The sequence below is a fragment of the Vicugna pacos genome, chromosome 20 (assembly GCF_048564905.1).
Source record: "Vicugna pacos chromosome 20, VicPac4, whole genome shotgun sequence".
Taxonomy (NCBI): domain Eukaryota; kingdom Metazoa; phylum Chordata; class Mammalia; order Artiodactyla; family Camelidae; genus Vicugna; species Vicugna pacos.
The window spans coordinates 1,636,203-1,662,204 of record NC_133006.1 but is presented as its reverse complement, the minus strand read 5'-3'; the positions used below and the strand labels follow the sequence as shown (position 1 = coordinate 1,662,204).

At 49.8% G+C, this 26,002-nt stretch overlaps 1 protein-coding gene and 2 long non-coding RNA genes across 3 annotated transcripts in view; 1 reads left to right on the top strand and 2 right to left on the bottom strand.

Moving 5' to 3' along the window:
- The window catches only part of LOC140687537 (uncharacterized), a 46,001-nt gene extending 42,594 nt beyond the window's left edge, over positions 1 to 3,407 (bottom strand). Inside the window, exon 1 of the mRNA XM_072944654.1 lies at positions 3,131 to 3,407. The gene's annotated coding sequence lies outside the window, so the exon portion shown is untranslated. The remainder of the gene's footprint in view (positions 1 to 3,130) is intronic.
- A 1-nt stretch (position 3,408) lies between these two features.
- LOC140687549 (uncharacterized) lies at positions 3,409 to 17,901 on the bottom strand. The gene is made up of 13 exons (XR_012061930.1): positions 17,703 to 17,901; positions 15,994 to 16,110; positions 15,397 to 15,575; positions 15,191 to 15,282; positions 11,880 to 11,966; positions 11,386 to 11,545; positions 10,204 to 10,291; positions 8,345 to 8,473; positions 7,869 to 8,001; positions 7,428 to 7,481; positions 6,957 to 7,153; positions 5,079 to 5,188; positions 3,409 to 3,683 (listed from the first exon to the last, which is right to left on the bottom strand). It is a non-coding gene; the product is annotated as an uncharacterized lncRNA (long non-coding RNA).
- A 4,296-nt stretch (positions 17,902 to 22,197) lies between these two features.
- On the top strand, positions 22,198 to 25,791 carry LOC140687561 (uncharacterized). Its single transcript, XR_012061946.1, has 3 exons — positions 22,198 to 22,448; positions 22,596 to 22,803; positions 25,569 to 25,791. It is a non-coding gene; the product is annotated as an uncharacterized lncRNA (long non-coding RNA).
- Positions 25,792 to 26,002: the final 211 nt, after the last annotated feature.

The window sequence follows — 26,002 nt, the reverse complement described above, 5'->3', positions numbered from 1 at the left end:
TCACTGCTATTTTATTTATAATAGCACAAGTTGTAAATAACCCATGCATCCATCAAGAAGTAAATGCAGAAAGAAATGATGGTCTATACAAACACTGCTCACAATAAACTCTGCAGTAAAAACTCAGCACTAAACAATACTCTACTATAAGACAAACAAGCTATTAATACAGCAACACAGATGATTCTCAAAATAATTACACTGAATGAAAGAAGTCAGACAACATAGAGTAGATACTGCATGAATCCATTCATATAAGGATCTTGAAAATGCAAACCACTATGTTGTGATAGAAAGCAGATCAATGGTTCCCAGGGGAAGAGACGGGGAGGGAGGGAGGGACAACAAAAGTCAGGAGAGAAGCTTTGTGGGTGATGGGTATGTTCACTGTCTTGAGTGTGGTCATGGTTCCTTGGGGATATACTTAAGTCAAAACGTATTAAGCTGTACACTTTAAACGTGTGAAAATTATTTTGCCAAGTATACCTCAAAGCTGTTTTAAGAAAAAAGGCACTTTAGTCCTGATCCACCTCAGCGCCTGATTGGAGTGACATGATCAGTCCCTCACACTGTCTGCCTAACGGGAAGGTAGAAAAGCTCTCACGGAAGATAACATGGATTTTTCATTTGCAATGTCTGCCATGTAATAAAGAATTTCTAGACATGCAACATGTCCAGACTATATGACAGATAACATGAGAATAAGGAGCATTAGACAAAGGATGCAAACCCCAGGTGATGTAGGCATCAGAGTTACCAATAAAGGCTATAAAATACTTTTAATATATTCAAGAAAATAAGGAAATGATGGGACAATAGATAACAGGGTAGAGACTTTCACCAGAGAAATATACTGGAATGTATTTTTAGGAAAAGTCAAACTGATACTCTAGAACTGAAGCTTTCAGCTCTGGAAACAGGTAAACAGAGCTAATTAGGATCCCTTTTAAGTAAAACTTTCAGTAATTCTGGGTAAAATATAACAACAAATTAACACAGAGCTAACTATGGAGAGAGAAGTTCCCTGATGACAATACAAAGAGGACACTTAAAGCCCAGAGTGGTCATCTTGTGAGCTGATGCCACCGCACCCTGGAGGGAAGGGGTTTTCATCTGCACATAAATAGGGATACAATGTCCATGTAAGAAAAAGGGTCCATACCAGATGTAGAAGACTCTTCCTCTATATCTATATAGTCAGAGACAGAGATGTAAAGTGGCAGCAGAGGTCACAGTGACACAGGGCCCTGGGCCAAGGAGTGTGAGCACCTCTGCAAGCTGGGAAAGGTAGGATGACGAATGCCTCCCAAGAGCCTCGGTGTGGAACTTAGCCTTGGCCACTCGTTGGTTTTAGCCCACTGACATTGACTTTGCACTACTGCACCCTAGAACAGTGAGAAGATGAATGTGTATTGCTTTAAGCCACTGAGTCTGTGGTCCTTTGTTACAACAGCAATAGGAAAGGAACTCAGGAACCAATATGAACTTGAACCACAGGCTGCCTGCTGTGCTGGCAGGAAGTCCTTTGTCTCTGATCCTGGGGGAGTGTCCTGTCCTCTGGCAGCATCCACAAACTACCTCATGCTAACTTGGCAGTTTGCAGAGGGTTAAATCTTATCCCTGCACAGTTCTTGATATTTAGTTAATAAAAATGATGGTGTCATCATGGGTATTTTTCCATCTTTTAAATACCCTTCAGTCTTCTAATAAAGCTACTTCTAATTAAGAGACCATGTAAATAGTTTTCAATCTTCATAATAAATAACTGTGGTTTTATCTGGTTACTTAAATTATGAATAATAATGTTCACATTTGTAAAAGTTATTAAAATCAACATTGTTTAATGAAAATATCATTTCTTTTCGCATGAACATGTATTAACTACAAGAAATGTTCCATGCTTTCTTCTACGATTTACTGTTAGAGCCTTAAAGAATAATATTTTCCTCAAAAGATATTACGGCAAAGGGATTTCTTTTGGTGGAACTGTTCCGGCATCAAATCTGGTGCATGTCTCAGGCCACTGGCAACATAGAGATGATAGAAATTAGGAGGCATTATAAACACAGAATCATTTTTAAAGGAATTAAAAAAACTGGATGTGTGTAAACAAAGAATCAGAGAATATTCTGGTGAAATAAATGTATTTTTCAGCTTAAGCAAGACATGGGGTGAATAAATCTGAAATGAAAAAACCACCCAGAGATTAGCAGCGAGTCATGCACGCAGTGTGAATGATCAAAACCAAGTTGTTTCCAAACCAGTGTGCAGGCTTGATGCCTTCATGAATCAAATCTGTGTGGCACCAGGCCACCTCGAATACATGTTGATGAGGTATTTATAAGCCCTTCACCATCCCAAATCAAAGCCCACGCACGAGCCACAAGACCATCACCTACACATTTGGAAAACACACAACATGGTGAATAGCACTTTTCTTGTTCAGTAGCCGGTGGCAGCGAACTGTCAGCAGACAGAGATACAGGGACACAGAGGCACCTCCCCTCACTCAGCTGATAAACTTCCGTGCATCCCTGGGGACAGGATTGTCATAAAATGCACCATGGATTGATCCTCCTCCTAGGAAAGGAACCGTAGTGCTGTCATTAGGTTTGAGCAGGGGTGGGTGGAGGATCTCAGAAGAGTTGTTTCAGCACACCAATAGAATTCTTGGCCACCGTGACCACGAAAGACAAGTCCCCTGCCATCCCGGTAGGCACTTGGGCTCCTGACAAAAGCTGGGCTCAGTAAAGGGTTGAGTAGAAGGCACAGACCTGAGGGATGCCCCAGCAATAGGCAGGAGGTAGGGCCTGGTTTATACTGCTCTGGGTGTATCCCAGACTCATCCGAATACGAAATCAGAAATTTGCAAAACAGCAGAGCTGGGGTGGATCATCTACTCCAGACTCCTCACCTTACAGTTAAAAGGGTGGCAACCCTGACAGGCAAAGCAACGTGCTAAAGGCAGAGCGTGGAAGTGGCAGTGCCAGATGAAACGCAGCGTGCAACCCCCGTTCAAGGCCGCTGACTCTGACGACGGGGCCAAGGTTTCCAATGAGGAGAATAAGACAGTGTAAATACTTTGTTCCCCCTAAAACCCCAAATGTTTTTTAAAGGCACAAAAACTCACCTTAACTAGATCTCTTCTGAGGGGGCTCTCTTCTGCTTCTTCGTCTTTCTGTCTCCATTTCCCTCTCTCAGACACAAACACATTCAGTTTTGTGAAAGGGGACTTCCTTCCATACAAAGACAGACTTCACATCTTCAGAAAGATACCTGAGAAAGCACGTTTCTCAATTCAAGTCTTTGTGTGAGTTCTGGGCAACTGGCTTATTTTCTAGAACAATCGGTAGTTACAAAATCAGGAAATCATCTTCCACAAAGGCAGAGTTCTGGTCCGTGTTGATAAAGTTGGGGATGTCACATTTCATGAGTCTGTTCGGCTCCTCCTCTGGCCACCTGCTGCATCTGATGGCTTCCTGGAGCCGAATAACACTGTAAAGGGCTATGGTAGGGATACCAGCTTTGGCCTTGTCCAAGTGGTCCACTTCATTGATGTAGCAGTGAAAGAGGGACCTAGATTCGTCATTGCACTGCCAGAGAACACCTTGGGCAGCAGCGGTCTTCCAAAGTCTGACACAAAGCTGTTGAGTCTAAATCTCTTCTCGGGAGACTCTGCATTGCTACAAAGAAAACCAAAATAAAATATCGTTCACAGTGTAGCTCGGTGACCTGAAGAATCATAGTTTTTGCCATCTACTGAGAGTAAATCCCTGCACAGAGCATGCTGACATACACTGGAATTGAAAGACATCACTTCTGAACACATACAATTAAACTCAAGGCAAAAGTCTAAAGTGAGGGCCCATGGACCATCCTAAAAAGACATCGTTCCCTGAGAATCCTCAATATTGGTGCCTCGCACACCAGTGTTTCTCCGTGGGACACTCAGATCTCTTCATCAGGATTCGTTAAAGTGCTTCTTAAAATGCAGAATCCTGGGGTGCACACCCTCAGAGTCTCCAGAGGTAGCGACTGGTAGTCTGTATTTTCATAGCCACCAGGATAACTAAACATGCTCAGGTTTAGCACCGCAGTCTACATCGGGTCACCTGAGCATCGACAATTCTGTCTCACGGGATGGGGGGTGCCATGTGTGTCAGGGTGCTGTCCTACCCATGTGTCTCCCCTGATTCTCAGAACTGACAGTGCTGCCCCATTGGGCACGAAATACCACCGTTTCACAATGCATACGCAGGGCGCCCGACTGAAAAACAATCAGTGATAGGAGAGGGGACAAAACTCAGCTTCCTGTTACCTTGTTTCACTTACTGTGGGACGAGTGATCAATTCAAGGGTAATAAATCAGTGAATGAGTGAATAACATGACTCGCGTTAGTCCCACGAGTGCCTGGAAGAGCAAGCCTGGGCACATTGAGAACCATAACAGCCCATCTACTTAAATGTCATCCTCCACAGATCTATGTAAAGGTTACTTCCACCCAGGCAGTGACTCCAGAAGGGCAAGAATCATGTATGAACACACTCTCAAATCCAGAACAGAACCTGACAACAATTAGGCTCTGGAGACTGTGTTTAGCGAGTGTGGAATCTCAGTGATTCCAGCTCTTACACCTTGCCTTCCCATCCCACCACACACGATATGGCCCTTATGTCCAGTTCTCCCGGGGCTGGGGCCACGGAACCCATTTATAGGACTGGAAGAATCTGATCATTTAAACCATCCCCCAGATTATCATCAAGAGTCACCTGCATTTCAGGGATCAGTAATCCCAGAAGCTTTGCAGTTCAGGCAGCTGAGGGATTTTTATATCAGCTCTGTCTTCTACTGTGACTGCCTGGGTGACATCAGACAAGGAATTCTGAAAAGCCTGAACTTTTCCTTTCAGGAATAATCTAATTAATAAATCTCGTTGACCACTCAACAAATGTGATGTGAAGATCAATAATTTACACAGGAGTACAACATTCACTAGGTCGTGGATTTAGAATCAGAGGAAAATCATTTTAGAAAGATTGACAGAATGTAGCTTTAATGCGAATTTAAGTATTCTTACCTTTCAGTAAATCATCTTCCCCTACTTATCACTTCACCCAAGTTTAAAAGATGTCTGAGAACAGGGATGAGTGTGCCAGCAATCTGAGACCCAATAACCTAAACTGTCACCTAGGAAAAAGAGGGGAGTAACACATTTTTAAAAAGCATGGTGAGGATGGCGGGGCCATCCCCAACCCCAGACTAAGAAGCTCTGAGTAATAGCTTTCCTGCCTGCCTGGGGCATCAGCTGATGTGAAAATCCACCCAGAAACCTCACTGTCCAGCAGCTCTTCCATAACACAGGCTACACTTTCTCAGAATTAAGAATTGCGTCCAGTAACCACTTCGCTGAAGAATAAAGACAAAGGAGAACAAGAGAGTTCTGCCCCTCCCAAGGGAGAGCCCAGACCTCGGGCTGCATGCACTGCGCCCACCTCCCTGGAGAAGAATAAACTGGAGAAGGGCGTTCTGCGAAACTGGGGCAGCAAAGGTTGAGATGGGAACAAATTGACCAGCTGGCCAGGGACAGCCCCCTCCGTCGCTGCCTTGGCGGCTGCCTCAGCCCTCTCAGCCCATCCTGCCCACCTCTGGTGGCTAAGCTGTCAGGGAAATTGCTTTGCGATCTGGAGCAACAGAGGCTGCCCACAGGCCAATCTGCGGAAAAGATGGGCGCTAAACCCCCAGCTCCCGAGTGACAGGCTCCATACCCCCGCCAACACCCCGACGCCCCCGCACCCTACCGCAACCCCGGGGAAATATGACCCGAAGAAGTGTGACCTGGGAACGAGGGGCAGCAGAGGCCGCCCCCACGTCAGGCCTGCAGAGAGATTGGAGCTTATCCTCCAGCTCTCCAGGGGCAGCCCCTGTCCTCTCCACCTCCTGATCTCACCGCGCCCACCTTCCAGGAGTAATCAGACCAGGTGTGGGGTGTCAGGCGAATCTTGCGCCAGAGAGGACGTCCCCAGGCCAGGTCAGGGGAGAGGAGAAGAAGTGGCCCCATTAGGCGGGGCAGCCAGCCGTCGCAACTCCCTCTGCCCCTTGACCGCATCGGGCCCGTCTCCCAGGAGCAAGCTGACCTGGAGACGGGCATCCGGCTTCTTGGGCAGCAGAGGACGCCCCCAGGATTGTTCGCGGGGAAAAGGAGAGCAAATTGACAGGCTCCGCGCTGCAGGTCTTCTACCCCCGCCATCGCCACCCCCGCACCTTAAAGGCACCGCCCAGGGCGCCCCTCCCCCAGCAGGCTGAGTAGGACACGTGAGTCTGGTGACCTGGGGCAGGAGAGGCCACTCCCACACCAGGCCATTGGGGAGAAGGGAGCCAATCCACCAGCTCCCCAAGGCAGCCCCTACCCCCGCAGCAGCCACCACTCTTGCCCATGACCTCACAGTGGCCTTCTCTAGGGAGCAGGCTGACCTGGAGATGGACGTCCGACGAACTTGGGACAACAGGGACCGCCCCCAGGGCAAACCATGGGGGGAAGTGGGAGCAAATGGACAAGTTCCATGGGAAAACCTGCCGCTGCTGCCACCACCCCCAAAGTACCAAGTCCAACTCCCGGGGTCAGGCCGACTAGGATACACGCGTCTCATAACACAGGGCAACAGCGACCGCCCCCAGGACAAGACGCGGGGAAGATGGGAGCAAATGGTCCGCTCCCCCGCTGCAGGCCCCCGACCACCGCCACCCCTGCACCCTGACTACCCTGCCTCCCGCCCCCAGCAGGCAAAGTGGGACAGGGGTGTCCCGGGACCTGGAGCAGCAGAGGCCGCCTTCAGGCCACGCGGTGCAGACATGGAGCTAATCCACAGTCTCCTCCGGGGCAGCCTCCCTATGCCTGCAGCCACCACCTTACCAGCCCCCTGACCGCACCGCACCCATCTCCCAGGAGCAAGCTCACCTGGAGTCGGACCTCAGGCAAATCTCCGGCGGCAGACGTCGCCCCCAAGCCAGGCCGTGGGGGAGAGAAGAAATGGAGCAACTCCCTGGAACACATCCCCTGCCCCTGCCGCCTCCGCCGCCGCCTCCCAGGAGCAAGCTCATCTGGAGACCCGCGTCCCGCCTCTAGGGCAGCAGAAGCCGCCCCTGGCTCCGCCTCTGGGGAGAGCGGAGCGAATTGATCGGCTCCCCCGCGGCAGCCTCCCTCCCCCCGTGGGTCCCGCACCTTAACGGCCCCGCCCCTACTCCGCACTCAGCAAGCTGAGTGGGACAGGAGTGTCCGGCGACCTGGGGAAGAAGAGGCCGCTCCCAGGCCCAGCAGCCGGGACAAGGCAGCTATTCCACCCGTTCGCCAGGGGTAGGCCCGCTCCGCCCCTCTGCCGCTGCCACCGCCCTCTGACCTAACCGCCCCACCTCCCAGGAGCAAGCTTACCTGGAGTGCAACATCTGGCGAATCTCCGGCGGCCAAGCCCCACCCCAGGCCAGGCTGCAGGGAAGAGAAGAAATCGATCGGCTTGCCCGGGCAGCCTCCCAACCGCCACCGCCGCCGCCGCAGCCCAAAAGCATTGCAATAGCCTACCGGGGTCAGGCTGACTGCAAGGATGTGCACTTGCCTTCTTATCCTGGCCAGGTCCCTGAGCACCTCCCTGCATCCCTACACTCCCTGCACCTCTGCACCCCTGCTACTCTCTGCAATTCTGCATCCCTCCACCCCCACATCCCCTGAAATGCCTGCGCCCTCCACAGCCCCTGCACCCCTGTCACCAGTTACACTTTTGCACTGCTTACACTCCTGCACCCCTGCATGTCCCACACACCACCTCTTGGGCCTTTGGCAGAGTCTCTGCTGTTAGACCAATGCACAGTGACTCACTCTTTGCCAGTATATGATGCATCAGTGGACGTCAGGGGTTGCCTGCAGGAAGGTACATGTTCCCGGTCACTAGCCTGGGCCACTAGGGTGATCTCTGTGAGGTCACCCAGGACGGGTTCAGAGATGCTGTTCTCTGGGAAGAGAGGAGTTGAAACCGGTCTTGAGGGCAGAGCTGTGCTCACCAGGCCGTCCACGCTTCATGTTTTACACAGGGCTTCGGAGAAGTGAAATGGATCCGGCCAAGTAATACCGGCCTGCTGTGAGCCCACCTCAGTCCTGGGCTCTGAGTCAGACCGACTGGCTCCCTCAATCAGGGCCCAGTTTGGGCACCTGAATGGTCCCTTTGAGGCATCCCAACAGTTCTCAGGATGAAGTCTGGCTGCTTCCACCCCATGGCCCTCCCTCCTACTGTGCTGGCCTCAGGAAGGTTCCTTATATGGGGAAGAAGGCAGCCCACACCCTACCCCACCCCTCACCTTTCTCTAACCCAGGCTGGTGCTCTCTCTGCCCCTCAGAGTCTGGGAAGCCATCCCTCTTCAGTTATGTCCCTTCTGAGATGGACTTGCTTCCACTCAATTCTAGGCGAGGATGCACCATGGAATGCACTGGGTAAGAGAACCAAAATAAATAATTTCTTCTGTGAGGTTGTCTGTTTATCTACTGGGGCTGGGCTGTGTGTAGTTTGCTACAGCTATTGGTGTGAGAGGCTAAAACAGCCTGTGTGTCCTTGTTTTCATCTCCCCGCTGTCTTTGGGTTTTCCCTAGACACTCCTGAGACATTTACTTCTGTTAGTATTATTCCTGTTATTACACACGGGCCCTACTGACATGGAGGTAAGGTGTTGGGGGAGCGGGACAGAGCAGGGCATCTGCAGTCCTGTGATTAGTTCTCATTGAGCCTGTGCCCTGAGCTGTGACCTCCACAAGTGTGTCTCTTTCCCCCCACCCCAATTTGGGTGACACAGAAGGGATTTCCCTTCTCCCAGGTTGGTTAGGCTCTGGTAAAATAATTTCTCATTAAAAAAACAAACAAAAAACAACTTCCCCCAACGAAACAGAATGTTCTGGGTGTATTTCAATACAGTTATTTTCTCCTCTCCAGGCAGGAAGCATGAGGAGTTATCCTCTGACCTTCATTCTGAGAACAGGACACGGTCCTGGATGTAAAATACATGAAAAAGAGCATGGGGCCCCTCTGACTGGCCCCCTGGAGTTGTCACACTCTGATTTCCCCACACTGAGCCTCCTGCTGGCCTCAGGGACCTGTTAAATCTGCCTGCCCCCGGGGTTCTTACAAAAGCAGGTTCTGCCTTGGGAGCTGTGACTCTCCAAGCCTGCCCGCTGTTCCCTTTGCAACCTCTCTGGGTTGGAAGCAGCTTTCCCCCTCAGTCTTCTGGGATCTAAGAAGAGCAGTGGGTTTGCAGCTCCCTCAGATTTGGTGTTATTTTCAGGACAGGAGGAAGAACTTCTGAGCTCCACACGAGCTGGACCAGAGGCTGGAATCCTCCCTTCCTCTGCCACCGTGCAATCAGTGGCTGTGGTTCTAGCCGAGTTTCTGAAGATGTGGACTTAAACACACATATCCCAGCCCCCACAGGAGCACACAGTCCCATAAATCCCCCTAGTTTCCACTGGTAACTATGGAGCAGATGGGGACACGGGTTTCGGGACCACAGAGGCCTGACTGCACGACTTGCTCCGTGGCCTATTTACGTGGTTGCTCCGGGCCTTGTCTGAAGTGGCTTGCTTACCACACCTGGTACGTGGGAAACACAAAATAAGTACTAGAACCTTCACTTTTTCTCCCTCCAGGGCCTTCAAACGTAGAAAGTAATAAGTGAACTCAGACAGCCTAGTCACCACAATGAGGTCCGTCCAGCCTGGCTCTCCTGAGTGATGGGCACTGACTTGCACCTTAACTCGGAACAGTAGGGGAACTGCCTTCCTCTAACTGGGCCTCTCCCCACACCAGGCACGCCCGCAGCTCAGACGGGGCCAGCTCCCCAACTGAGGTGTGTGCTGGTGGCTTCAGTGTGACCTGGCCCTGCCGGGACATGAACCTGCAGTGAGTGAGGTGGAGGGTCGGGTGGAGGGGGGTCCCTTCTGGGGTGGCAGGGGGCCCGGTAGCACCCCTCCCAGCCTGGTGCCTGGGGCTCCCTAACACCTCCTACAGCTCCTGGGTTGGCTCCGGTCCTGGCCACTCCACACACCCTCCCAGTATCTTTTCATTATGTCCCTTTTCTGCTTTTATCAGCGAGAAGTGGCTTCTGTTGCTTGTTCAGTGAAACAGTACATCGGGAAACCAGACTACTTCTAACATCAGTAAAATACCAACCTCGGTCAGCTCGCCGGGCAGACCGTGCAGCACAAAGGCCTGAACAGGGCTGTGCGAACGGCTTACGTGAAGGGTCCTCAGCATCTGTCTTCAGAGATACAGAAGCTGATGGTTCAGGTAAAACCTCAGGGTGGGATTGAGGAATCCAAAGCTGGTTGGTTTCAAAGGCTAACTGGTCAGACCAGACCCCTGAGCTGTGGTCAGAAGCCTGGCTCAACGTCACGCAGACTCAGCGCCCTAAGTGCCGGGTGGGGCTGGTGCTGTTCCCTTTGCAGGCTCTCGTTGGGGATTCACTGTAGCCCCTTAAATACAGCAGAAATTCCAGCCCCATTAGCCCCCACCCTGAGTGTTCCATGACACAAATCCCGGGAGTGTTTAATTTTCATCTTTGTTTAGGAGGATGAAGGTGGTTCAAGAGAAGACATAAATTCACACTTAGTGACACAAGGTCACAGCCAGTACTTCCTCCACGGAGAGCTATGTGCTCCCACAGTGGTGGCTGGGGGCTGGGCAGAGACCCTCTGCTGGTCCCAGAGGGACTCGCTCATCTGGCCACAACTCATGGGTTGGACAGAAGATCCAGAGGGTGACAGAGCATCTTTCCTGGGAATTTGGAACTGACACATAGAAATCAAGTTCACTCATCTGGAGTTTGGCGGAGGGGAGGGGCGGTGGTTGGAAATCAAATGAAACCAGAGCATGAGAGAAACTTAGAAGTGAAAGAGCGAGAGACAGAGAGACTGAGCTTGTGAGAGCAAATAGTCAGAAAGAAGGCAAACAATCAGGGGACAGAAGAATTCCAGCTCCTGACTGTGTAGTCTGTCCCAGCCCATCAATGACCCCGCGAGATGTTTAATAACATTCCAGTTTTGCAGATTAGGAAACAGGCTGAAAGAGGTGGGGGCTGGGTTTGGGTGCACAGTTAATTCAATTGCCACTGGACCCCACACTTCCCATTGCCTGAAGGCACCCTAATCCTCACTGGGACCCCTGTGGTCCCCTGACAGCCCAGCACCCTGATCAAAGGGACCCTGCGGGAGTGGGAACCCCTCTTGAGTGTGGAGAGTTCCCTGCCCCGAGATGCCATGCATCAGCAAGCTCCCGCTCACCCCAGGTTAACATCAGCCCAGCTGTACAGTCTCCCAACCCGCTTCCCTCCCTGCCAGGCACCCCCAACCTTACCACCGAGTGTACTGCAGGAATTCAGGCACAGGGATGCCCAAATCAACACGAGCCCATCGGCTATAGAAACAGCAGACTCCCAGCCCCACCTGGGTTGTGAGGGGACAGAAGGTGTCCTCAACTTTCATGTGTCTAAAACAATCTTCTTCAGCTGGAGGTTCTAGAGAAAAATAAAAGGTCCAAAACATAGTTCGGTGAGGAATTCCTCCAAGGACCTGACTCCAGTGTCTACAACCATGTGTACCTACCCCCGGAATTGGGGTGAAGGTGGATTATTGATCAGCACAACCCCTGGTGGCCCAGCTCCTTGTCTTGGCTGCCCAGAGGGGGCTGGGGGAATGGGTAAGGCCAGGGCACTCAGGAAAAGCACAGAGGACCTGAGCTCTCCCTTCTGCACTCGTAAACCCTTCCCCAAATCTCAAGGCATTGGACAGAGATCCGCCACAATAATGAGATGCTCCCATCTCTTCACTCACTCCTGTCGGTTCACTTACATGCTGAGCATCCACTGGGTCCCAGGACAAGACACATAGAATGGCTGATGGGACAGGCTTGGTCCTTCCCCCTGGAACCTGTTCAATCTGATCAAAGAATGATCACTCATAAAGAGTTTCTCAAAATTATACAGAGACCAAAGACCAACTGCAGAGTGAACCAAATTTAAAAATATATATGAAGATCCCCCAGTCTCCCCGCCTAAGGTTAACAGCATAAAGCAAAAAATTCTTGCCTTTAATCACCAGGGAAGTTGTCACCCCCTCTCAGGTGGAAAGGAGAGTTATTCTTTGAGCACGTCACAGAAGTGCTCCATCGGATTGGACCAGGGCATCTACATTCATTCAGCAAATGTGTATAAGCTCCTACTACATACGGGAATCTCCTAACTAGACCGTTCCCAAGGCTCTCGGGCTTTATCAGTCAACAAAATAGACATGACTCCCCATCACTGGGGGCTCAGAATTTTAGCAGAGGAAACAGGCAGCATGTTGGGGTAGCAAGAGTTTGGAAAAATTTTTAAAAAAGAGTGATATGAGCAAACTCGGGTGATGGCGGTGGGGTGGGAGGCAGGCAGGAGAGAATAAGGCAATCCTGGCAGATCTCACGGAGTAATGAACTTGAAGCAGAATAGATCCGGAGGAAGAAGGAAGAGCCGGAGCCAGAGGCCCCCAGAGTGAGGGGGAGAGTGTGGGCAGAGAGGCAGAGCACGCCGGGTCCTGAGGCCTTTGTGACGACTTTGGCTCCTAATGACATGGTGACCCGTTTAGTGAGTTTTGAGGGGAGGGGTGATGTAGTCCAAATTATGCTTTTGTGTTTGTGTTTTTTGGGGGGAAGTAATTTATTTATTTTAATGAATGTGCTGGTGATTGAACCCAGGATCTCAAGCATGCTAAGCATGCGCCCTACCACTGAGCAACACCCACCACCCCCAATGTATGTTTTTACAGGCTCCCTCTGACTCTGTGTGGATGAGAGATTGTAGGAAAGCAAAGATGGAAACAGAAGGCTATTGGTATCCAGGAAAGGCTGAAGGTGGCTCTTAGGAGGGCGGGGAGCAGAGAGCAGGTATTTAATTAAGACAGAATATCCAGAATTTTCTAACAAGCTGGATTTGCTGTCTGTGAGTGTAAAAGAAAGAGAGAGAAAGGACATGGTTCCAACATCTGGGCCTGGACAATGGGAGGGATGTCCTCTCCGGATGGGAAAGGGGATGGGAAAAGGTGGGGCTGAGCAGGTGGAAAGGGGCTGGTATCAGCTCAGTTCTTCAATGTCATGGTTAAGGGGTGTGTTACATATTGCCACAGAAGTGCCTAATAGGTAGAGGAATCTGTTTTCTTTTTCTTTTTAACATTTAAAAAATATAATTAAACATATTAATTGTATTATGTGAATGATTTGGGAATTTTGTTTCATGCCAAGTTATATGTTATATATAGCCAAATGGAGCATATATCAAAAAGGGGAGAAATGAGGGCTTTCACATAAACTGACTGTCCGTAACGTAGGTAAAATTTCAATAAAACCAGTCTTCAGGGCAAAAACCTCATCTCGGTGTTACATAAAAATAAATGAAAAACGACTATGTTGATGTACCATTATTTCATGTTACATAATAGCCCCAAACTAACAGTGTTTAACTATGAGGCTTGTAGAAATACTATTCGCTTTATTCACATAAATACAGAAGTGCAGAAATGTTCTAAGGTAGAATTAGCATCTTAGTGGAAATAATACATATTTGAGCATTTTACATGATATATATGTACTGATTCAAAATTTGGAAAAGTAATTTCATAGTAGAACATATGTATGAATGTGAAAGCAAGATGAATGAAAGGAAAAGAATGTGATGTGAGTCTCAGGGATAAAGGCTCAGATGGAAAGGGGAAATCAGGGAATTTTGGAGAAATCGAGAAATTGATGGCATGCCAATTTCCAAGGCTGGGTTGCTTCCACCAAAGGAATAGCAGAGAGAGAGAGGAGAGGCCCAGGAACCCACCCTGGGGAACACCCACAGTATATGTTTGGAAAAAACAGGAGACATTGGCAAAGGACCAGCCAGCAGGCCAAAAGCAGAAACAGACAGAGAGATGGGCTGGGGGTTGAGTGAAGCAGGAACACGGGGTAGGAGGGATGGAAGAGCTGGGTCAAATGCTGCCGAGGGGCCAAGCATGATGAGGAGTCAAAATTGACCACTATATTTAGCAACATGGGGTCACTGATGGCCTTGACAGGGCAGTTTCCATAGAGCGAGGGATCAGGCGAAAAGCCAGAATGGGTGTAAAAGGGGATGGCTCAAGAGAAGATGCAGACAGTGAGTTTAAACAACTCCTTAAAGATTTGCTGCAAAGACACAGGGTGGCAATTGGTGGGGGTGAATTAGGGTCAAGGAGTGCTGTTGGTTTAAGAGGATGGACGTTTATATACTGATGGTGCCAACTAGCAGGAGAACAAAATAGATGAGGCAGTGAAAGAGAGGATGGTTTTGGGAGTGACAACCCAGAGAAGATGGGAGGGATGGGGCCTCGGGGACTTTTGGAGGAACTGGCTTTCGATGCCACTTTTAATAAGCGGTGGGGCACCGAGAGTGAGGTCACAGACATCAGAAGGCGAGCGGATGTGCTGGGAGTTGCTTGTGAAATTTCTCTTCTGTTGGCTTGTTTGCTTGTTCAAAGTAGAAAACTAACCTTACCAGCTGAGGAACAAGGAGGAAGAAAGAGTTACTGGAGCCATGAGCAGAAGATAAGAAAGAGCCTTCCAGGGAGAATGGGACAGTAAAAAGGGCAGGGGGAGGCGGGGGAGTGCGCTCCCAGAAAGTTACATTTTCTCTTTGACGTCCCCAAATGTGTGACGTGTTATTACCCTTCCTGCTGTCTACAAAATAAAAATTAATTATGGTTCAGAGGAAATGCTATTTCATTCTAAGAGGCTGCCTGTTTCTCAGGAATGGTCATCTTAAACTGCAAATATTACAAACAATGTTGAAAAGATGAACCTGTGTACCTAAAATCCCCTATTTTCTATTAATCTGTTTACTACTTAGTTCCCCTATCAATAACACATAACAAATACTGCCATGATGGAGGTACATCGATGCTTAAAAGGAAATGAGATCTGTATCCTTTTGCTAAATTCCATGGCTTCCTTAATATGCAGTTCCACTTGGAATTTAGGAATGTCTGGTATAAGAAGTGAGAAACAGTTTGAGAAAATCCCGACTCAGAATTATACATCACAACCACATCTCACAAGTATATAGAGCCGTAAAAAAGTTTAAAAGCAAAACTCCGTAACTACTCTTAAAGACCTTTGCAAACCTGGGCCTGCCAAGATGTTTCCAAACTGGAAAGGAACTCCAATCTCTTGCCTGGTACCGGACCAGAGGCTGGCCAGCCTTTTCTGTAAAAGCGAGAGAGTAAATATTTTCAGTTTTGCAGATCATTTTGTTGTAACCATGCAGGTAGGCAATAAGAAAGCTAAGAGCACTGGGAGATAGGAAACAAACGGGCATGCCCACACTCTCCCTTCCACTCAGGGCAGCTTCTCTGTGGTGGGGAGCTTTGCCACAATCACTTGCTTCTTTTTTCCATTGGTTTCTTTGTTTCCACCTTACTGCTCGAGCTCAGAACTTCAGGTGGGCCTGGTCCTTCAGCATCCATGCAGAGAAGGCTGAGCGGGGTTGGGAACCCCACCTGATGGAGAAGAGAGATTACTGGGAGGGACATTGTGGAGGCCACCATGACACGAGACAATCACACCTTCCGGGGTGAAAGGGAACGAAGACAAGGGAAGGACACAGTAGTGGGACCCCTAGGTCGCCTGCCAGGCTTGTTCTCCCTCCACGGCAACCATGGGGGCCTGGGGGGTGTTGGGCTTCAGCTACGGTGATTAGGATGAAGGGACTCAATATAAAGGACCCTCCAACTCCTCACTAGGTTCCAAACGCAGCCCCTCTAATTCCACCCTCTGAGTTTCTGGAACTCTGCTGGAAGAATACATGAGCAGGCCAGAACCAGAGCCCAAGCCAAACATGACAGGGGCTCGTGGGGCTGTAACCCCATGCTCAGTGGTCGGGGACTCCTTGCAAATCTGCAGAAATCCCTGTTCCACCTCATTCCTGGGAGAAACCCCAGATCTCCTCCTGCTCTGTCTGTTCTTCTCTTGAGGCTATTGTCCTGGAGGGATGCTGAGTCCTTGAACCTGGTCCTCCAAACGTACATAAGCAGCCTGTTCAATAAAACAAATTATGCACTTTTTCACATTTGCCAGTTTTTTGATTCCAGAAAGGCTGTGGGACTCATTCTCACAGTCTCCTGTGCCCCCACCACATGGTGGCCCTCTGCTCATGTAAACACGATTTCCCACAACTGCACCCTGCCTCCCAGCTTGTCAGAGGGGAGTGTCCCACAAAGACACAGGTGTTTGTGAGGATCCTGTCCCCCAGCAGAAAGCCTGCTCCTGGAGCCACGGACAGGGATCTGGCCTCCTAAGCCGCTCAGCTCTAATTCAAAGCCTAAAGTGGAGGCCCCGAACATTGCTGAATGACTTTCTGAATCACCTGGACTGGAGGGGACTGATTTTCTTTCCAGGAATGGAGGTAGCGCAGCCTCCATTTTCAGGGCTGACCTTGACGATGGATCTAGTTCCCCCGACTGCACCGCAGGAAGGAGTGGTCCTTCCATCCCACAGGTTGGAGACCCAACCCAAGGGAGTACTGAAGCAGTGCATTGCTGCCAGGTCCAGCATCCCTGCAGAGTGGCCTCTGCCCTTGAATGACCCCCTTCCCAGGGCCTTTCTTGCCCGGACACCACCACACCCCAGGCTGTGCCAGAGCTCTGGGGCTCTGCGTGTCCAGGGCACACAGGTGGCACCTGAGCCAGGTGTCCCCTGGGCCTCAAGGGAGAGAGGTCTGCTTCTGCATCAGGGGAAGGTGACCCCACAAGGCTGGCAGGACACTCTCAATATGGACCTCCAGGAGCCCTGGGAGCAGTTTCCCTGCAGGTGTTAAGAGCCATCATCAGGAGGGCAGGCCCCTCTTTATGCAGACCATCCAGCAGTGCTGGGCCCACGTGCTGACCTCAGAAATTTACATGCCCCCAGGATACCCCAGGCAACCTCACAACTTCGTCACTTAGTGACCTGGGTACCACGAGCTCCTTGGCCATCCCATGAGGGTGGTCCTTGCAGGCATGGTCTCCAGGTTCTCCCGTTGAGAAATCCCCCTGGGTTTCTGTGGTCACAGAGCAGACACCAGAAGATTCTAGTCCTGCAGTGACCCCCACAGCAGTCAGCTCCCCTGTGCATGTCCAGGGACAAATGACAGCAATTTATTGCCAGGTACCGTGATGAACAAGGGGGTGGGATTCCATACTAAGTTCAGGATCCTGGTAACTCACTCTGCACCCCAAAAAGCTTCCATGAGAAATGTGTGTATTGGGATGTCTGTGCCCCTAGAAGAGCTGTTCCTGAGGGTTCCTGGGACCCTCCAGCCCCTCTCAAGGTTCTCAGATCCTGGGTCTAAATTTCTATCTGCCTCTTTTGGTGTACGGCCACCTGTGTCTCGTGGTCACGGGTCACTTTATTGCATGACTTGGCATGTTCTTAGTGCTCGTCCTCCACCCCTGCACTAGACTCCCAAGATGTTCCCACTGACCCTTGGCTCCCTGGGTGGCTCAGGGGGCCCTAAGTCTGCACCCTTCACTCTCCTCCTCTACCCCCACCTCTGGGGCCACCCCTAGGTGGACTTGGAGGTGTTTGTAAATGAGTCTTACACAAGGACATATCTGGACAAAGCAGGACCCCACCCCCGGAAAACTCACCTGCTCCCTTCTCAGAAGAGGACCCCACAGCCCCACATTGCCTCCCAGGGGTCTACTCAGGACACAGTCCCCCAGTTCTGGGCAAGGTGTCTCCCTGGAATCCTTGCTTCCAGGAAGAGTCTCTCTGTCCTTCTTCAGAGTTTAGAGGTGTTCCCATGTCCCTGACCACCAAGATGCCCAGCAAAGTCCCTTCAGTGACCTGGAGAGACAAGGAACTTATGTGGCCACAGGTCTCACAGGACACACCTGCTGGGACCCCAGGCTAAAGGGCTGTCCTTCTGCCTTCTCAGGTGTGGCTCCCGTGGTATCTTTTTGCAGGGGGCCCAAACGGGGAGTGTGGCCCAAAGCAGTTCATGGGGCTCTCTGGGCAGGGAAGACTTGGGCCAGGTGGCCTTGCCTGGTTTCCCTGCTGGGCCACTCTGAAAACCCCCGCTCCTCTGGCTGTGGCTGGAGGCCCCTCAAACCTCAGGGCGGGGCTCTTTCTCTCAGCCTCCACTGACTCCAAAGCCACGCTGGTGCTGGCGAGGGGAAAGAGCTTTCTTGCCTTCTTTTGGCCAAGTTGCCACAGGTGGATGCTGCGGGGAGCTGGAGAGAGAGGTAGCACTTGCTCAGATGTGAGTGGTTAAGCAATTTGACACCCTGTCAACTAGCCTTAAACATTGGAATGAGGTCTTTCCCGGTAAAGCTGGAAGTTACTTTCAGTAACTTGTCTAAAGATTTCTTTTTTTTTTCCACTTAAAGACTCATAAAACCTCTCCCAGGTCATTCCTGGTATGGACCATTATCCAGGGATCAATCAGGAAATGCAGGAGGAGAGGGGTGGGGGTGGGGGAGAGGGGAGGTTAGATCAGGGCCCACGGAGAGGAGATGCCCCTCCCAGGAGCCTCACACTGGGCAGTGGCTTCTGGCATCCAGCTCTCCTGTTCTCAGGCCCATTCCATCTGCGGGGTTTTCCAAAAACATAATGGTGGAAGGGCCATGGAGGACACCTAGAACTTCCAGAATAGACAGGGGGAGCAGAGTTACCATGCTGGCCCTGGGTTTGGAGACAGACCTGCAGTGGAGACCACAGGCTTCTGAGAAGCCAGTTTCGAAATAAAGGCAGTATGCACTGGAATACCTGGCTCGAGAGAGTGCTTCATCATAGACATGTAATTTACATAGTTCTCACCACTAAATTCTGTGTTCCCAACACGCTACATGAATGACGGCTTCAACACACATTCATTTCTGAGATGTGAAAAAGTGTAGAGCCGCTCTTTCATCCTGCATAATGGGCATGGCTACACTTAAGAACACTTACCAAGATTTCTCAGCAAGAGCCAATTTCGAAATAAAGGCAGTTTGTGCAGGAAAACCCTGTTGGAGTGAGGGCTTCCCCATACACATGTAAGTTATAGAGTTCCCCTCACCATGAAACGCTGTTCCCAACATGCTACATGCATGAAGGCTTCGACACACATTCAGTTCTAAGCTGTTAGCATGTGGAGAGCCGCTCTTTCATTCAGCACAAAAGGCATGGTTACACCCAGGAAGATTTACCCAGATTTCTCAGCTGCTTCCTTCAGCCAGATTCAAAATAAAGGCAGTTTGTGCTGGGAAAGCCTGTTGGAGCGTGTTCAGAGCTGTTTCGGGCTCTGTCCCAGCTGGAGGGTGCAAAGCCCAACCTCCAGAAAGAGGGACCAGGACCCCACCCGCCAGGTGGTGTTGCCTTTGTAGGGGAACAGTGATCTTTGGGTAAGATATATTGCGGCTCTCTCTAAAAACTGCTTTGACTTAAGTTTGCATCCTAGTCACCAGTTCCAGGACAACAGAAAAGGCATACCCTACATCCCTTTGCACTCAACTCTTCCCAAAAGAGCAAATATTTGTCCATGAAAATACCAGCTGCTCTTCTAAGGCCCACTAAATACCCAGCAGTGTGGGCGGTGCACTCTTGATCAGGGACAGGTGGAGAGGGAACAGCGGTCCTCCAGCAGGCTTGGCCTGGTGTGGCAGCTGCGCTGTGGGTGCGTGGTGGGGAGGGAATGCAGGGAATCCTGTTTGAGGGGCCTCTGTGCACGCCTGCATTATAGTCTGAGGTTTCATACAAAGGCTCCAGGCATCCTAACTGGTCAGATACAGCCCCCACCCTTGGGCTGGAACCACCAGGAGATAAGTACCTGTAACAGGGACGGTGCCTGGTGTGGGGAGAGGTCATGGGACCCTCCGGGGGCAGGGGCGGTGGTGCTGGGGAAGGCAGGGGATGCAGTGAAGGGTGGAGGGAGCAGGGTCCTTTGCTTGGGGGTGCGAGTTCTTTGGGAGACCACAGGGAATGGCACACATCATCCCCACCCTATACCCCAAATTCCTAGCCCCGCCAACACAGGGGCTGCTCTGCACCCTCTCAACGTGGCTCTCCTGTAAGACCGCACCCAACCAGGCATCTGGCACCCTGCCCTACCTCCCCTCTTGGGACAGATCCCGTCTTCTTGGAAACTGCCTAGCAGCGCGTATTCAAGGCCGGCAGCCGGCCTGGCGGATCTGCACTTCAGGTGCCCTACCTGGCCAGCCGTGCCTGCCTGGGCTCAGTCCTCTATCTTGCCCACCGGTAGCCTGGGTCCACTTCCGGTGCAAGCGGAGGCCGCGGAGCCCTGGCTGAGCCCCGCACAAGGACAGGTGAGGGTGCCCCCACCCCGCCGCCCCGCCCACTGTTGGCAGCATTGCCCCAGCCTCCGGCCGGTGCCACCTGCAGCTGAGGACCTCCGCGCGGCCCCGCCCGCCCCGGCCCCACCCAGCTGCCCCATAAGCCTCCCCCCACCCCCGTCCTGGCCGCGCCCTTGCTCCCATTGGCTCCGAAAGTTCTGCTCTCGCACGTCTAACCTCGGGAGGACGCAGACGCAAGCGCTAGGGGAGGGCCCCGCGGCGTTGCCATGGATAAAGACGCCGCGCTCCTCGCGGGCTGGCGTGCGCTTCTGGGGCAGGCAGCGGGCTCCGGAAGTGTGCAGCTGCCCGGGACCATGGCGGTGTTTGCTGCTGGGGATGGCGGCTTGCTTGGCCGGGCCACTAGTTCTGGCCGCGTCAGTCGGCGGCCGACATCCTTTCTGGGGCGGCGTCTCACAGACGGTAAACGTACGGCAGCGCCGTTGGCGGGGCCAGTGGACATGGACCGGGGTGGGATCCGGGTTGGTGTGGCGGCCGGGGAGGGCTGTGGTGCCGGGGAGCGGGTTGGGGCGGGGGGGACAGGGCTGGGGCACAGCCTCCGGCTTTCCTCCCCCTCGGGCTCTGGGGCTTGGACCGCGACTCCGGGTAGCCCTGCGTGGCCGCGGCCTCCCAGAACCCCTGGGAAGGGCAGGTGGAGGACCCGTCTTTTATGAAGCGGGGCCTTACCCGCGTTTTGAAGAGCCCCAGAATCAGATGTTGGAATAGGGTGGTTTATCAGCCTTGTATATCAGCAGGGAAATTTCAGTTCCATCCAGATGTTGGCTCCTTCGCTAAAACTCAGGAATAAGACAAGGGTCAGTGTCAATTAGCAGTTATCTAGGGCTTGACTCAAAATAGACTGTGCGGGGTGTAGAGATGGTAGATGGGCCCTCCCTTTCAAGGTTGGTAGTCTTCTGGGATTAGAGGCCTCAGTTGAGGATTACATCCTCATCTGCAGTAATGGAGGTTGTGGGAAACATTAACACAGAGAAGGGAGGGGTGTTGCTGCGGTAACTCATTAAAGAAGCCAGGACACTTGCCTGGCTCTTGTGTAGGAGAGTCTCGCCTAGGGTAGGGCAGCAGTTATCAAAGTGAGTCCGAGGCCCCTGAGATGCAAGACTATTTTCGTAGGAACGCCGGGAAGTCACCTGCCTTTTGCACACTCTTGCACTCCCGAGTTTCCTGTGGGGTTTTCCAGGGAAAACCTAGTCTGTGATATCACAAAACAGGTAATGTAGAGGCAGATAGAATTAAGCTCTCACCAGTCCAAAAGAGATTCTCAGAAATTAAAATCACTGCTATTCCTCTCATTAATGATTTTTGTTTAGAAAAATATACTTATTTTTTGCTTAAGAGTATTAATGGTATCATGTAGTAGGTTGTTATTATTTTTAAGTGAACTCATAAGCATTTTTTAAAGTTCTTATTTAACTTCTAACACAGGAACTATTGATAGATTTAACCCACATAAACAGCAGCCTTTTGAAGTCCTCAGTATTTAAGAGTGTACAGGGGTCTTTAGGCCAAGAAGTTTGAGATTCCCTGGAGAACGGGTGCTCAGGTACTAGTCAGGTGCTTAGCGTTGATAGACAGATGCCAAGATGTCTTCTGCATGTGCTCCCGGACTCGAAATAATTGGCCACACAGAGATCGGTGGGCAGTGCCTCCACTATACAAACCAGAAGCTGCTGAACGTGTCTTGAGTCTAGGCCATGTGCTGTGCAGAGATTCCCATTGTATCTGTTCTATCTAAGCCGGGATTCCTGTGCAGAGACCTGGCTCTGAAGACCCGCTCTCCTTTGCTCCCTGCCAGGTACCTTCTGTGTTATGTCAACCCTCCGGAGGGCTTCAGCCTCCGTAGGGGCGTCTGTATCCACATCGCCTTCCTCCTGAAGACCCTGCTGAAAATGGAAGAGTCGGTGCTGGTGATACCCCCTTGGGGCCGCCTCTACCATTAGCAGAGCCTGGACATCCACCAGGTCCGGATTCCCTGGTCTGACTTTTTTGATCTCTCAAGTCTCAACAGAAACATCCCTGACAATGAGTACGAACAGTTCATTGCAGGTGAGATGGTGATCGTTTAACTGGGGCCAGACGGTTTTTGTTCTGGTTCCGAAGTGAACATCGGGCCGTCTTGCTTCGGGTTTGTCAGTCTGCTTAGGGGCCGTGCTCATGTTTCCTGCACTGCAGGTGAATTTGGTCTTTCCACAGTTTTTCTCAGGAAATATATCTGAAGTGTATGAGCTCTGTGTTCCCTCCCCTCTGAAAACCCTGGCCTTCTGGTGAGATGGAGCGGTGACAAGGAGGCCACTGCCACAGAGGCCTTGTCCCAGCAGGACTCGCTCCCTGGGCAGTAAGGGCCATTCTTACCTGAAGGAAAACACGATGTATGTGTACCATGGGCCACGTGCTGGAGAAGGTATGTAACCTCTCATTCAGTATAATTTGGTCCTGCTCAAGCTTCCCATTTTACTTTTTGTAGGAGGTAAGATTTGAAGATTTTCTTTGAATACAGCTATTTAGAGCTTATCTTTTTTTTAATTGAAATGTGGTTGATTTACAATGTTTAGTTAGTTTCAGATATACAGCTGTTTTGTTAGTTTCAGGTATACAGCATAGTGATTCAGTTGTACATATACATAGTCTATTCTTTTTCAGGTTCTTTTCCATTATAGGTTGCAAGATACTGAACATTTTCCCCTGTGTTCTACAGTGAATCCTTGCTGTTTGTCTGTTTTACATATAGTAGTTTGTAATTGTTAATCCCAAACTCCTAAGTTTGTTTCCTAAGTCTGTGAGTCTGTTTTTGTTTGGTAAATAAGTTTATTTGTATCTTTTTTAAAAATTCCACATATAAGTGGTATCATATGTTACTTGTCTTTCTCTGTCTGAGTTATTTCACTTTAGTGTGATAATCTCCAAGTCCATCCATGTTGCTGTAAATGGCATTATTTCCTTCTTTGTTACAACTGTGTAATATTCTTTTATATCTAAATACTACATCTTTATCCAGTCATTTGTCAGTGGGTGTTTAGGTTGCTTCTATGTCTTGGTCATTGAAAACAATGCTGCTGTGAACATTGGGGTGCAGGTATATTTTGAAATTAAGGTTCCCTCTGGATATATGCCCAGGAGTGGGATTGCTGGATCAAATGATGTCTTTTTTTAGTCTTTTGTGGTATCTCCATATTGTTTTCCACATTGGCTTCACCAAACTACATTCCCAGCAATAATGTAGGAGGGTTCCCTTTTCTCCAAGCCTCTCCAGCATCTATGGTGAGTGGATGTTTGAATGGTGGCCATTCTGAGTAGTGTGAGATGATAACTTATTGTAGTTTTGATTTGCATTTCTAAGATAATTAGCGATATTGTGCCTTTTTTTCATATGCCTATTGGCCATTTGTATATCTTCATTGGAGAATTGCTTGTTTAGTTGTTCTGCCCATTTTTGGATTGGGTTGTTTATTTTTTTTTCTTATTAAGTTGTATGAACTATTTTTATAGTCTACAAGTTAAGCCATGTTCAGTCTCATCTTTTGCAAATATTTTCTCACATTCCATAGGTTGTCTTTTCATTTTGCTTATGGTTTCTATTGCTTTGAAATAGCTGATAGGTGTAACTAGGTCCCATTTGTTTATTTTGGCTTTTATTTTCTGTTGCTTGGGTGGATTGCCCTAGGAAAACACTGCTGAGATATATGTCAAATAATGTTTTGCCTATGTTTTCTTCTGAGAGTTTTTTAGCGTCTTGTCTAATGTTTAAGTCTTTAAGCCATTTAGAGTTTGTTTCTTTTTTGGTTTTTTTTTTTCAACTCTATTATATGCTTTCGATTTGTGGTTACCCTATTTTTCAAGTATATCAACCCATTATCATATCTATTTCCTTTAGACTGATAATCACGTAGGCTCCAACACATCCTAAGAATAATGAGAAAAAGGAAAAAGAAAGAGAAAAAATCTATCTTTTCTTGCTACCATCTCCCTTTCCCACCTTTTTGTATTTTGATATACTTTTTCTTTTTTACATCTTCATGTTTATTGTATTGTAACTCGTTATTTCATTTCCAATGATGGTTTTCCCATTTCTATAGCATCCTGCTTCCTTTCTGTTTAGAGTAGAACCTTTTAATGTCTCTGTTTGGTTCCATAATGCTGAATTATCTCCCTAACCCCCTCCACCCTGAGCCTCTGAATACTCAGTACAGGGAAGCCAAACCATCCTAGCCTTCATCAGTCTTGGGATGCAATCTTCAGAGTGGGAAAGAAGAATCATTGAAAAATAATATTCTGTTTGTTGCTTTCTACCCTTGCCCAGAGAGTGAGAATCACCTCTGAAGGCGGAGGAAGAAAGATGGGGGCATGGGGCACAAAGTCTTTTCTCCTTTTGCTACTGAAAAAATGATTTCTTTTGTAATTAGTGATGATGCCCTTTAAATTGGTAAGATCGAGATTCCACAGCTTCAGCGCCTGTGAATAACCAGCTGGGAGAAAGCTCTCCAGGGCCCCTGCAGTGGGAAAGGCAGCCCCTCTGAGCACCTGTTGTTCTGTATTCTTCCGGCCTCCACACAGTTTCGCTAGGCACTGTGCAGGACGATGCAGTTCCCCAAGGTGGAGGACTGGGAGACCCCTGCTTGGTGGCAAGCCACAGGAGCCCACACTTGAAGGACAAAATGAAGAGTAGTGGGGTGGGCATAGGAACAGAGGATGGTTGAGACCCAGGATAGTTTCCTGGAGGCCAGCAGGTGAGACTGGCGGGGCAGATGGGGCCCTGGTGCATGGGCAGTCCTTGAGGGATCTGAAGCAAAGATATGAACCAAGATACTGGATTCGTGTGGGGGTAAATCGCCCCCTGGAGGCCACGTGGCAGTGCAGCGAGCCCAGGAGGAGAGGGCATTTCCCCAAAGTTGGGTTGACAGATCACAACCAACTCACTGGGAACCGAGAGGTACAGAGATATTGTTAACTTTTTGTCCCTCTTCCTGGAAAAAAAATTGCTTCCTGTTGAATAGCCTGTGTAGTTAGTGAGAATTAAAGACATGAAGTAACATTTCCTCAAAAGTCATCCATTGTGCAGTTGTTAATAATGGTCAAATGCAAACTTGAATAGATTAAATCAAACAGTCATCATCGTATTTTAAAATCTTTTAAAATAAAAAATCTTGCTGTCTTTGTTCTTCATTTCAGGGTTCACTTGGTGATAATAGTAACAAAAGCAACAGCAAACCTTTAAAGAATTCTGTCCTGCTGTTCAAGGAACTCTGTGTTCATGACAAACAAATGAGGTGGCACTTTACAGGAAGGACAGTCATTAATCACACAGCTAGTAAATGGCAGGGGTGGGACTTGAACCCAAGCTGTCTGACCCCAGAGCCCCCTCTCAGGCCCTTCAGTGCAGCTCATCACTTGGTATGCCCAACAGAGGCCAGCATTAAAGAGCAGCATGACCTTGGCTGCTTGGCCTCTGTTTCTTCATCTGTAGAATGGGGGTGTGGGCAGTGAACTCTGTGAGCTCAGTGGTCACTTCCTCCAGCTCTGCTATTCTACTGCTTTGAGTTAATTTAAGAAGTATCCGAGCCCCTGAATGGCCCACCCATAGGCTGGCGCTTTGCTAGGCCGTG